At 45.6% G+C, this 6,364-nt stretch overlaps 1 long non-coding RNA gene across 1 annotated transcript; it reads right to left on the reverse strand.

The window, feature by feature from the left end:
* Positions 1 to 2,027: 2,027 nt before the first annotated feature.
* On the reverse strand, positions 2,028 to 3,465 carry LOC135530111 (uncharacterized). The gene is made up of 3 exons (XR_010453804.1): positions 3,294 to 3,465; positions 2,185 to 2,283; positions 2,028 to 2,087 (listed from the first exon to the last, which is right to left on the reverse strand). It is a non-coding gene; the product is annotated as an uncharacterized LOC135530111 (long non-coding RNA).
* Between the last annotated feature and the right edge of the window lie 2,899 nt (positions 3,466 to 6,364).

Here is a 6,364-nt window from a genome sequence, read left to right on the forward strand (position 1 = left end):
TATAATGTTACTTACACTACATTATTCATCTCATATGCATACGTATATACTGTACTCTATATCATCAACTGCATCCTTATGTAATACATGTATCACTAGCCACTTTAACTATGCCACTTTGTTTACATACTCATCTCACATGTATATACTGTACTCGATACCATCTACTGTATCTTGCCTATGCTGCTCTGTACCATCACTCATTCATATATCCTTATGTACATATTCTTTATCCCCTTACACTGTGTATAAGACAGTAGATTAGGAATTGTTAGTTAGATCACTTGTTGGTTATTACTGCATTGTCGGAACTAGAAGCACAAGCATTTCGCTACACTCGCATTAACATCTGCTAACCATGTGTATGTGACAAATAAAATTTGATTTGATTTGATTTGAAAAAACAGCTTCTATCTCAAGGCCATCAGACTGTTAAACAGCAATCACTAACATTGAGTGGCTGCTGCTTACATACTGACTCAAATCTCTAGCCACTTTAATAATTAAAAATTGGATGTAATAAATGTATCAACAGTCACTTTTAACAATGCTACTTTCTAAACTGTTTACATACCCTACATTACTCATCTCATATGTATATACTGTACTCTATACCATCTTCTGTATCTCCCTCATCCATATACTTACATGTACATAGTCATTCCTTTACACTTATGTGTATTTTTATTTTATTTTTTATTTCACCTTTATTTAACCAGGTAGGCTATCTGAGAACAAGTTCTCAATTACAACTGCGACCTGGCCAAGATAAAGCCAAGCAGTGCAACACAAACAACAACACAGAGTTACACATGGAATAAACAAACATACAGTCAATAATACAATAGAAAACGTCTATATAATGTGTGCAAATGAGGAAGGATAATGGAGGTAAGAAAATAAATAGACCATAGTGGCGAAATAGTTACAATATAGCAATTAAACACGGGAGTGATAGATGCGCAGAAGATGAGTGTACAAGTAGAGATACTGACAAAGGACAAAATAAATGGGGATAGATAACAGTATGGGGATGGGTAGTTGGATTATTAGGGAGGGCTATGTACAGATGCAATGATCTAGGAACTGCTCGGACAGCTGGTGCTTAAAGCTAGTGAGGGAGATATGAGTCTCCAGCTTCAGTGATTTTTGCAGTTCGTTCCAGTCATTGGCAGCAGAGAACTGGAAGGAAAAGCGGCCGAAGTAGGAATTGGCTTTGGGGTGACCAGTGAAATATACCTGCTGGAGTGCGTGCTACGGGTGGGTGCTGCTATGGTGACCAGTGAGCTGTGATAAGGCAGGGCTTTACCTTGCAAAGACTTATAGATGACCTGGAGCCAGTGGGTTTGGCGATGAATATGAAGCGAGGGCCAGCCAACGAGAGCACACAGGTCGCAATGGTGGGTAGTATATTGGGCTTTGGTGACAAAACGGATGGCACTGTGATAGACTGCATCCAATTTGCTAAGTAGAGTGTTGGAGGCTATTTTGTAAATGGCGTCGCCGAAGTCAAGGATCGGTGGGATAGTCAGTTTTACAAGGGTACATTTGGCAGCATGAGTGATGGATGCTTTGCTGCGAAATAGGAAGCTGATTCTAGATTTAATTTTGGATTGGAGATGCTTAATGTGAGTCTGGAAGGAAAGTTTACAGTCTAACCAGACACCTAGGTATTTGTAGTTGTCCACATATTCTAAGTCAGAACCATCCAGAGTAGTGATGCTGGGCGGGCGGGCAGGTGTGAGCAGCGATCGGTTGAAGAGATAAGGTAGTTGTTGTGAAATTGTTGGAGATTACTTGTTAGATATTACTGCACAATCAGAAATAGAAACACAAAGTATTTGGACTTTTTGATTAGTTATGGCTCTGTGCTCCTCCACTTTACATTTTTTTACAATACAATGAATATGGGATGAAAGTGCAGACTTGCCTGTCTTTTATTTACAAAGCAGATTCACAAGAACTTACAGTATGTTATGGTGTTGAATGATACAAACTTACGTAAACACTGTCAGTTCTGACCAACGGTTGTGCATCATCCAACACATGGACAATCCAGAGGTACTGGCAGCCTCGGTGTCTGACATCTAAGGATACAATAATATTAAATTAGTCATGTGCCACTTAGGCAGTTGAATATGATTCAACAATCCCCAGTATCCTCATTCTAAACAACTGACAAACCTGAGCTTCTGGTTTTATTATTTCCTTTTCAAATCTGGTCTACAAGTTGAATTATGTTTATTTTAGAGTTTCCATGCGTCTTCTTAGCCTCTGCAGTGCCTTCATAAGGGAAGACAAGTTTCAAAAAGAATGGTTGACACTTAAAAGAATGACAAGATTGCTCGGAACACAACAAATGGGATGGGCTGGGGGACACAAATGACTGTTATCATTGACTGATAGAGGTCCTACAAACATCTATTACAATTTCCTTTTTTAAGACCACTTTCAAGGTAAAAAAGCAAGTATAAGCATAACATAAGCACATTATACAAGTTCCTGGATGCAACTGAAGCACATCTGCTTTTATGGATGGACTAAACAAGAAACAGTATGAGTGATATGGCTAAAGGAAGGCATGTGAATTGGCAGTCCGACCAAATTTTACACTTTACACAATCCTTATTCCTGTTGTGGTGTTTCACTCTTTTACGTGCAAAGCCAAAATAACTAGCAACTTATTTCTCTTTGGGTAAGAAAGGGTGATAAAAAAACTGCCAAAACTTAAATAAAATAATTAAATGAGGGGATTTATTAAAATGTTTCCGCACACATGCATGCTTATGACTTGACAAAACAGATGAAAAGGAACTGGCTTTTCTAGCTAGCTTGTAAACCAATTCAAGTTACACTGGCAATATTATTTTCCAATGCATGTAACATTGGGTTAACCACAATCATGTATTCTGAATCAAAGACATTTTGACCAATTATGCTAAACTAGCACGCTAACCGTTAGCTAGCACGCTAACCGTTAGCTAGCACGCTAACCGTTAGCTAGCACGCTAATCATTAGCAAGCAGTAAATAAGTATAAGGTAAAAACATGCAAAGTAATAATTGCACATTAATGAATGGTTTGGATGAGCCCACCAATTTCAATCTCATGATGAAGTATATCTGATACAATGCGGCTTTCGGACATTGTCAATGCATGTTGGATTCCACCGAAAGACATACATGAGCTAACATTAATTACAAATAAAGACAATGGGAACATGCATTGCTTGCCAATACACCACATACCATTTTTAGTTAACATATTGGTTAACAGTTTAGTTAATAACTTACCTTCTTACATGAATGCGAACGTCTGCAACCATCCTCCTCTTCCTTAAAAAACGTGCAGCACAGCTACTTTTGTTGTGATCATGCTCAGACAGAGACAGGCTTGCCAGGTCAATTTCACATTTGTAGTAAATCCAGTCAAAACTCCCTTCAAAGCCTGAAAACGTTCACAATCTCAGCAGATTACAGGGAAATGAATGGATTTAAAAAAATATATCATGCAATATAGAAGTAGTATTAAAAACTTGCAGATTTCTGAATATGTGTGCAATATTATTACTGTCACTGTCAAGTTCTGACCTTAGTTCCTTTATTATGTCTTTGCGTTAGATTGGTCAGGGCGTGAGTTGGGGTGGGTGGTCTGTTCTTTTTTCTATGTTGTATTTCTGTGATTGGCCTGGTATGGTTCTCAATCAGTCCGTCTCCTCGGCCCGGGTTTTATGGCACCAGCCCTACGCATGGTGTCCCAGGTTCACCAGCCGGGCCCAATAAGGTCTGTTCCACCCCGCCGCACTTGCCAGGCTACGGGGAGTATCCACCCAGGACAGGTTGTGCAGGCTCGGTGCTCAAGACCTCCATTGCGCCTCCACGGTCCAGACCATCCGGTGCCTCCTCCACGCACCAGGTCTCCGGTGGCAGCCCCACGCACCAGGCTGTCTCTCCGTCTCCTCCCTCCAGGTGCTCCCTCCTGTCCTGCGCTTCCAGAGTCTCCCTCCTGTCCAGCACTTCCAGAGTTGCCTGTCTGTCCTGAGCTGCCAGAGTCGCCCGTCTGTCTTGCGCTTCCAGAGATGCCCGTCTGTCCTGAGCTGCCAGAGTCGCCCGTCTGTCCTGAGCTGCCAGAGTCGCCCGTCTGTCCTGAGCTGCCAGAGTCGCCCGTCTGTCCTGAGCTGCCAGAGTCGCCCGTCTGTCCTGAGCTGCCAGAGTCGCCTGTCCTGTCTGTCCTGTCCTGAGCTGCCAGAGTCGCCCGTCTGTCCTGAGCTGCCAGAGTCGCCCGTCTGTCCTGAGCTGCCAGAGTCGCCCGTCTGTCCTGTCCTGAGCTGTCTGTCCTGAGCTGCCAGAGTCGCCCGTCTGTCCTGAGCTGCCAGAGTCGCCCTGTCCTGTCCTGAGCTGCCAGAGTCGCCCGTCTGTCCTGAGCTGCCAGAGTCGCCCGTCTGTCCTGAGCTGCCAGAGTCGCCCGTCTGTCCTGAGCTGCCAGAGTCGCCCGTCTGTCCTGAGCTGCCAGAGTCGCCCGTCTGTCCTGAGCTGCCAGAGTCGCCCGTCTGTCCTGAGCTGCCAGAGTCGCCCGTCTGTCCTGAGCTGCCAGAGTCGCCCGTCTGTCCTGAGCTGCCAGAGTCGCCCGTCTGTCCTGAGCTGCCAGAGTCGCCCGTCTGTCCTGAGCTGCCAGAGTCGCCCGTCTGTCCTGAGCTGCCAGAGTCGCCCGTCTGTCCTGAGCTGCCAGAGTCGCCCGTCTGTCCTGAGCTGCCAGAGTCGCCCGTCTGTCCTGAGCTGCCAGAGTCGCCCGTCTGTCCTGAGCTGCCAGAGTCGCCCGTCTGTCCTGAGCTGCCAGAGTCGCCCGAGTCCTGCCCAGTCCCGTCTGTCCTGAGCTGCCAGAGTCGCCCGTCTGTCCTGAGCTGCCAGAGTCCCCGTCTGTCCTGAGCTGCCAGAGTCGCCCGTCTGTCCTGAGCTGCCAGAGTCGCCCGTCTGTCCTGAGCTGCCAGAGTCGCCCGTCTGTCCTGAGGAGCCGGAAACGCCCGTTTGTCCTGAGCTGCCAGAGTCGCCCGTCTGTCCTGAGGAGCCGGAAACGCCCATCAGTCAAGAGCTGCTGGAGCCACCCTTCACTCCGGTGCTGCCGGAGTCTCCCGCCTGTCCAGCGCTGCCAGAGTCTCACATCTATTCGGGACCCGCTGCAAGGTTCCCCAGTTCGAGGTCGGTGGCGAGGGTCGCCGCTCCAAAGGCGCCACTTAAGTGGACCAAGACTATGGTGGAGTGGTGTCCACATCCCGCGCCAGAGACGCAACCGCGGACAGACGCCCACCCAGACCCTCCCCTATAGGTTCAGGTTTTGAGTCCGCACCTTTGGGGGGGGGGGGGGGGTACTGTCACGTTCTGACCTTAGTTCCTTTATTATGTCTTTGTGTTAGTTTGGTCAGGGCGTGAGTTGGGGTGGGTAGTCTATGTTCATTTTTCTATGTTGTTTTTCAGTGTTTGGCCTGGTATGGTTCTCAATCAGAAGCAGCTGTCGATCGTTGTCTCTGATTGAGAATCATACTTCGGTAGCCTGTTTTCCCCATTTTGGTTGTGGGTGATTGTTTTCTGTGTTTTCCACACAGAACTGTTTCGTTTTCAGTTTGTGTAGTGTTCAGTTTTGATTAAAAATATGAGAACACTTACCACGCTGCGTATTGGTCTGATCCTTCCTACTCCTTCTCAGAAGAGGACGAAAACCGTGACAGTCACCTACATTTCCTTAGACAATTTGGGTTTGTAGCTTACACAGTCAGTATCAGTGAGGTGTTCAGTGCAGCTACTTGAATGGTCTGTCGACTTGCTGACACAAAAGTAGCTTATGGCAGGTTAAGATTCTAACTAGCAACCTAACCCCTCAGCAATCAGGTTCACTACCTGCACACAGACCAAACAGCCTAGTGATATTAACAGCCATCTCTTACTATAGGCACTCAGCTACTCTCACCATCTCTCTTTCTCTCTCATAAAAGGCCTTTTTAAAATCCTATTCACATTTACCCTCCACTAGACCCCTGGTTTCACAAGGTGGAATAAAATGTACTGATAATAAGTGATTTCAGCTTTGTACTGCTGTGAAGACGTAGGCCGTTACATCAGCATTGATCTCTTTGCAAAAAGCCTCAAGAAAACTTGTAATAAATTTGGGTAGCTGATGGATAACTGATGTTCATATCTTAAAGGACAAATCCCTATAAGCTTTTGTCAGGAATCAGGACTAGGTTAATAAATCCAACACAACTGCATGTTTTAAAAATGGTAGGCTATCTTATGGTAGGCCTAGTTATAAAATGACATTATAGGCCGACACTCCACTATAGGCCTATTTTTTTGCCGGATTGGAGAATGTC

Source organism: Oncorhynchus masou, unplaced genomic scaffold, assembly GCF_036934945.1.
Source record: "Oncorhynchus masou masou isolate Uvic2021 unplaced genomic scaffold, UVic_Omas_1.1 unplaced_scaffold_1257, whole genome shotgun sequence".
Classification (NCBI taxonomy): domain Eukaryota; kingdom Metazoa; phylum Chordata; class Actinopteri; order Salmoniformes; family Salmonidae; genus Oncorhynchus; species Oncorhynchus masou.